We start from the raw sequence: 7,838 nt of genomic DNA on the forward strand, positions 1-7,838 counted from the left end.
TTTAAAAAAAGAATGATGTCACCCATGTCCAACCAGGATGGCTATTCCAGTGTGTACTGCTCAGTATATCTTCTTGGGTTTAGTTTCATAAACCCAAGGAGATATCCGGAAGTAGGCTACCCTCAAGTGAGGCTTGATCTGGTGGTGCTCAATAATATTACACCAAAAACTATTTATTCTCTGCCCTGTTTTCTTCGCTATGACTTTCATCCTAAACTGAATCCCCAGGTTGGCTGCCAGCAGCTTCTGAGGTTGTGTGTTTCAATATTTTTATTTAGCAAGAAGTAGGGATTGTCTCTTCGTGTCAGCATTTATAGCAAGAATCTTGAGATTTCCCCTGATTAGAATGATTTGGGTCACATGCCCACCCTTGTACCAGCCATGTTGGTGAGGGCCATGACTCGGTGCTGATTGGCTTGGTCAAGTTCTATGTCTCACCTGGAGTTGGGGGTCTAGTCAGCTTTTCCTCTACCACTTAGATCCCCAAACAAGCATTAGGATACTACAGGGAAGGGGTGAGTGTGGATACTGAGGAAATAATCAAAAAATATCCTCCATATTAATGCAAAATATGTTATCAATAGATCTAATAAGAAAAACTACATGATGATTTTATTGGATTAGAAGACATTCTACATAATAATTATTTCACAAATTAAAGAGTAAAATATTAATATCCCCAAAGAAAAGTGGACGAAGCGCATGAATTGATCATCGAAAGACTACAACTGGCCAATAAGTATGTAAAAAAGCACAAGTTAGTAATCAAAGAAATGAAAATAAAAATAATTATTTGTGCTTTTTGCTTAATCAAATGGCCAAGTTTCATGAAGGGGGGATCTAATCATCCCGCATAACCCAGTGAGCTCATCTGGCTGGCCAAAGGGTAATGAGGACTCAGCATCTTGCCCTTCTCCCACTTGGAGAGGCAGTGCCCAAGCTTGGCTCCTCATGTAACTGGTGCTTTCATTCCCTGCCGAGGGTGTGTAAGCAATGGGTGAAACATCCTATAGGCTCCAGAGTTGCCAGGTGCTGGGAGGCTGGCATTCTAAATAACTCTCGTAAATAGCAAGCAACCCTAAACCAGACTGCTTGGGATACTGATAAGGCTGTTCTCACATGCTTATCATATGAGAAGGAAGAGCCATCCAACATCCCTGGCATGCTGCTTTATAGATTAAGGGAGTCACTGTGGAGGGCTTTTGTCAAGCTGACCCTGGCCTTGAAAATTTCTTTTTTTTAATTAAGCGGATTCCCTAGCTCATGGCATGTGATATGAGATTTCACCCAAATCCTAGGGAACATTGTACACAAAAGAAATATTTAAAAAATGATATACTGGGCTGGATGCAGTGGCTCATGCCTGTAATCCCAGCAGTTTGGGAGGCCGAGGGGGTGGATTACCTGAGGTTGGGAGTTTGAGACCAGCCTAACCAACATGGAGAAACCCTGCCTCTACTAAATATACAAAATTAGCTGGGTGTGGTGGCACATGCCTATAATCCCAGCTACTCAATTTGAGGCAGGAGAATCGCTTGAACCTGGGAGGTGGAGGTTGCAGTGAGCTGAGATCGCGCCATTGCACTCCAGCCTGGGCAACGAGAGCAAAACTCCCTCTCAAAAAAACAAAAAAAAGATATACTGGGCCAGGCCTGTAATCCCAGCACTTTGGGAGGCCGAGGCAGGCAGATCACCTGAGGTCAGGAATTCAAGACCAGCCTGGCCAACATGGTAAAACCTTGTCTCTACTAAAAATTCAAAAATTAGCCAGACGTGGTGGCAGGTGCCTGCAATCCCAGCTACTTGGGAGGCTGAGGCAGAAAAAATTGCTTGAACCCAGGAGGCCAAGGTTGCAGTGAATTGGGATCGTGCCACTACCCTTCAGCCTGGGCGACAGAGCAAGTCTCCATCTCAAAAAAAACAAAAAAAGATATACTGAATGATGATGAGGAACAGGTGATGGATATTCTCATCTTGTCTGTTAGCCTAAAACTAGTTGCAACCTTTTGCAGAAGCAATTTATAGTATGTGTAAAGGGCATTCAGCATATCACTTTAAAAGAAATACTTATTAAATAGTAGATTGATCACTATGGTCTATAATGTCATCAAGATTCCAAGGAAACTCAACAAAAGTACATAATCTACAGAAAATATTTTGGATTTAAGATTAGAGTAAAAAATGTGTAATTTTCTATTTCCTTCCACTGGAGACTCTAGAAATTAGATGCCCACATTGTTATTGGTAATCTAGGTTAAAAATCTAGTGAATAACAAAAAATCTGTCACTTCACATTTTAATCATGTGAAGGGAAAAAGAGATTCTTAGAACATAGGACTCACCTGTGCTTCACCCGATCTTAACAACATTATTATTTTACCCTCACAGGGTTCCAGTTTCCAGTTCTGGAAACTGACCATATTCTTTATAAGTAATCCACAAAAGACTGAGACAAAGAAGGTTCAGAAATCTCTTTCTGTGTATTGCCATTTTTAATGGCAACCTTTAAAATATACCTCTGGGCCCTCTGGCTTCAAGGACTTAAAACTGTAACTTAAACATACAATATAATGTGGTTCTGAACAGTGACGCCATCTGGTGGCCACCTGGAAAGTTTCTAATTCCTGACACCCAGTGTCTGCATTCCTCGTGTCTGCATTCCCTCTAGCCTTGAAAGTGAAGTTGCTGCACGATCGTGAGAACCTGCGGTATTTCCTGAACTAAATCTTCTGGAATGAGTCCAAGATTTAACTGCCAAATCCAAATTCCATTATATGTGAGGTGGGTAGTGTTGCAGAAGGATTTCATGCTATGTGGTCGGTCCATGTCTAGCCTGTCACCTGCTCACAGACAGGCTTGTCTATAAATTGTCTTGTTGTAGTGGAAAGTCTTAAAATGAAAGATTCTGCTGGAAACATATAACAGGGAGTTCTATGAACCGAAGCAGGGCCAAATTGCAAGGGCAATACACAGAAAGATATTTCTGAAACTTTTTTGTCTCCGTCTTTTGTGGATTACTTATAAAGAATATGGTCAGTTTCCAGAAAACATATTAACCCCTGTGTGGGTAAAAGAATAATGTTGTTAAGATGTGGTGAAGCACAGGTGAGTCCTGTTTTCTAAGAATTTTTTTTACCCTGGACAAAGCCCTAGACAGAGATGATAATGTACTTCAGTTGTGTAATTATGACTTGAGTTGTGATAAGCAAATGTATCTTTGCTTAACAAAGATATGTAAGTACTTAGAATATTGCTTTGACAATTTTTATCTCTTCATACTGCAAATTCACAACTCCTACTTGACTCTATCAATTAACTTTATCAATGTAAACTCTTTTCAATCATTCTTAAATGTGAGATGTAATTTTCCTGTTTAATTTTCAACTTCTCTCTGTCTTTTTTTTTTTTTCTGAGACAGGGTCCCACTCTGTTGCCCAGGCTGGAGTGCCATGGCATGATCACGTCTCACTGCAGCCTTGGTCTCCTGGACTCAAGCAATTCTACCTCAGCCTCTTGAATAGCTGGGACCACAGGTGAGTGCCACCACACCTGGCTAATTTTTTTAATCATTTGTGGGAGCAGGGTCTTACTATATTACACAGGCTGGTCTCCATCTCCTGGGCTAAAGTAATCCTCCTGCCTCAGCCTCTCTGTCATGTTCAAGGTCAGGTTCCAGCCCCAGCTGAGGGCTAAGGAGTGTGGGTAGATGTGGGGCAGGGAGCTGGAAGAACACTCAAGAGAAAGCAGGTAGATGAGACATGGCTTTATTCAGCAGCCCCTCACAGGGTCAGTCAGTGTTACATTTATACTCTACACAGACAATAGTGGCTGAGAGCCAGGTAGGGAGCTTCTCTATGATGTGTCTATATGGCTATGATTTTTTTTTTTTTGAGACTGAGTCTTGCTCTGTTGCCCAGGTTAGAGTTCAATGACTCGATCTCAGCTCACTGCAACCTCCACCTCCTGGGTTCAAGCGATTCTCATGCCTCAGCCTCCTGAGTAGCTGAGATGACAGGTGCCCACCACCACACCTGCTTAATTTTTGTATTTTTAGTAGAGAGAGGGTTTTACCATGTTGGCCAGGCTGTTCTCGAACTCTTGACCTCAAGTGATCTGCCCGCCTAAGCCTCCCAAAGTGCTGGGATTACAGGCGTGAGCCACCATGCCTGGCGTGGCTATGATTATATGAGACATGGGACTGTGTGTGTGCGCCCTAATCCTGCTGAGTCATCTAGTCTGTTGACCTTGGCCTATGCCTGCTGCCCTATGCCTGCTTGGCTGCAGCACAGCCATGTTCCTTACATTCCACCCCCTAGGGTGAGGGGATCCTCTTGGTGGGGACTGGTGTACATGCGGCAGCACCCTGGACCCATAGGCCACAGCAACCATACAGAGAGCAACAACCTACCACGAATATCCTACTTATGCTACTTATGATTATGAGTAGGCCAGAGCCCAAAAGATGCCCACCATCTCTACAGGGGGTTATCAGTAAGTTGCTCAATTGGCTTAATTTCCTATGACACCTCTCGTAAAGCCACCATTACATTCTGGTGGTTTTCAGAGACAAATGTACATTGTGTCCCTACAAGGGCATAGGTGCCACCTATGTCCTTGCATGTTTAAAGCTATGTCTAAGGCCATCTGGTTTTGCAGCTCCACCTTCCTGATCTGGTCAACTTCATCAGTTAACAAAAGGAGAGCAACTTGGATGTAATTCAGGGCCCCAGGTCTAAAAAAGCTATAACCTGCTTTTCCACAGTAATGACACCTGCTCCAGGAATAGTTATTGCTAAGGGATAAAACCTCCAGGGGGCGCCCTGCACTCAGAGAAAGTGGGAACGCAGTGCCTCCCAACTATGTGGGTGACTAGGCAATGTGGGAAGCACAATGGCAGGCACATAAGGCCACCCCTGGGTACAATGTCCAGGCAAGTTGGCCGGCAGATATGGCCATTCTGTGTTTCCACAGTCCCAAAAACTCCTAGGGGGCCTGGCTTTGGTAAGGTTGCTTGTTCTCCACACCCTTGACGTGGTGACATATGTTTGCACAAACCTCAGCAGGCAACCATCTGACAGTGACTTTACCCCGGTGCTGCTCTATACAGCATGGTACCTGCAGTGGGGCACCACGTGTTCTCCCATTAGCCAGCCCCCTCCATCACAGACACTGTGAGTCAGCCAGGGGGCAGGCTGGCCATGGGTTTCGTGACACCCCCTATCCAAAGCCCACTGTCCTGCATCCCACGCGTTGTCTGTGGGACCCCCACTTCTCTAGCCATGTCCAGTTCTTCACAGAAGCTGGATGCAGGTGCCAGGGCAAGCTGTCCGCAGCTGCTGCTGGAAGGGTGGTGCAGATCCAACAGTTGGAGACATTGGTCACCTCGGTGTAGGTGTGGGCCCAGTCCACGATGCTGTTGGAGCATGCCAACCTACCGCCAGAATGACAAAACAGCTATAGGAACTAACAGGGAAAATCGGTCCCTCAGGCAAAATACAGGCTAACTTTTCATCTCTCGATAATGATGCAGCTGCCAAGGGCTTTTGCCCTGGGCGATGATACCACACCTTCTCAGCTCCCCATGGTTCTTTTGGGTCTTGTACCTGTGCCAAAGTCTCAGGAGAGCTCATAACAGGCCACACAGACAGCACAGATATCCTCCGGAGGACGGTCCCTTCCCTGGGTGTTCCCCTATGATGTTCAATCGTGGAGGCCACACATTAAATACCAGAGTATAACATGTAAGTCATACTGCAGGCCCTCCTCCAGGGGGCTATGATAGCCAACCATCTGCAATGAGGGGCTTGGAGGGTTCATGGCCAACACCGGGTTTTCTGTTCCCCTGTCTTCAGGAGCGTTGGGGCAGGCAACAATACATTACCATTTGTCCCCATACCTGGTTGGAGGAGGTCATCCTTGGCATGTATCTGTAGCTGGATGTGGGCCGCAGCCTGGTGTAACAGTGACTCCACCAGGGCTGGGCCACCTTTCCGTGGTCACTCATTCAAAATTTGAAGCACCAGATCCAACCTGGAACTCCAGCCCCACAAAGATGGGGGAGTAACATCCAACCATAACCTGTTCTTCAAGAGTCCATTATATCACTCAACCATGCCAGCAGCTCGTGGGTTATAAGGAACATGAAACCCCCATCATATGTCCATCTGTAGTGCCCACTGTTGTACCTGCTGTCCAGTGAAATGTGTTCCCCTATCACTTTCAATGGCCAGGGGACGGCCGTATAAGACACGTAAGTGTTGCAGGGCTCGGATGCTGTGTTGCTGGTTGGCCACCCTGTAAGGGTAGGCGAACAACAAGCCAGAGGCTGTGTCTACAGCCATCAGTGCATATGTGTAGCCTTGCGATCCTGGCAGTGGCCCAGTGTAATCTACTTGCCATCTGGTTAAGGGCATCCGCTCTACTGTCACTTGCTGTGTTACACTGGACAGCTGTCTCCATCTGGGGTATGCCAGGGCACACGCCAGGCACTTCTGGCAGGCCTCCAAAATGTCCTGCGAAGGCAAAGACAGACCCCAGCGCCTACTGACCTGTTGCATCCGTTCATTCCCTGCATGTCCCAGTTTGCTGTGTAGCCACAAAGCTACATCTTGTGTAGGTGCTGACTCTATAACCATCGGACCTTGGCTAAGGCATCTGACTCATCATTACAGGGGGTGGCCAAAGGCACGTGACCTGATGCATGATTGATAGTTACATCTTTCTGATGACCTATTTCCCAGAGGTCTTGCCACATCATTTGGCCCCAAATGGGCCAATGGCCTACAAGCCAATTCAGCACCCCCCCACGGGGTCAGTGTTACATTTATCCTCTACACAGACAATAGTAGCTGAGAGCCAGGTGGGGAGCTTCTCTATGCTGTGTCTACATGGCTATGATTGTATGAGACATGGGACTGTGTGCATGCGCCCCGAGTCTTCTAGGCGGTTGACCTCGGCCTGTGCCTGCTGCCCTATGCCTGCTTGGCTGCAGCACAGCCATGCTCCTTACACTCCCAAAGTGCTGGAATTACATGCATCAGCCACCATGCCGGCTTCAATTTCAATTACTTTTCTGTGTTTTCTCCTCCAAATCAAAATCTAAAGTTTCCCTCTAGATTAGAGAAACAAAACCCAAAAAATCCTATTTTGAGAGAAGTGTTTTTCCCCTCCTTTCAATCCCTTAAGCTTCCTCAGACTATCCTTTTGGGTTGGAATACTGCTTGAATAAGCATGTGAAATATGAAACAAATGCTGACCTGTTCTTCAGCAACTTTGAGCTTGTGCAGGGAGACAGATCAAAGGAACCGGAAGAAAAACAAAGACCAAAGAGAATTGGAATGCATAGTGAATCTGCCTGAAAAATGTATCACAGACTTTAGACGTTGCACCGTAATGTCAACAGCAACGCTTGTCTGGCGATTTCCAGTTTCTAAAGTGCTTTTATGTCCATTACCTCGAGACCACCCTAAAGAGAAGGGCAGGACAGGCATTGCTTTGTTTTTATGAAGGAGAGCTTAGGAGAGACTGAATGCTTAGCATGCAGCAACTCACCCTGTCAACACGGGAACCAGTATTTAAACCTGGCTCTGCTGGCCCCAAATCCTAGCCTTTTTCTGCCTTACCACAAACTCCGCTTGCTTGGGTTACCCTGGAAAGGCACCCTGCGTCCACACCCCTCTTCGAGTAGCAATCAAGGCTGTTGACTTGCATTCCTGGGCCGCCTGCAGGCCCACACCCCCCCGTATCTGCTTACTATAAATGCTTTCTTCACGGAGGAACTCCAGACAGGGAAGTATTTTGGTACTGGTCTGAATTAAATACCAAAGCCTTACTTGTAA

The sequence above is a fragment of the Aotus nancymaae genome, unplaced genomic scaffold (genome assembly GCF_030222135.1).
Source record: "Aotus nancymaae isolate 86718 unplaced genomic scaffold, 86718_ANA_hifiasm-v0.15.2.pri h1tg000016l, whole genome shotgun sequence".
In the NCBI taxonomy this organism is placed as follows: Eukaryota; Metazoa; Chordata; class Mammalia; order Primates; family Aotidae; genus Aotus; species Aotus nancymaae.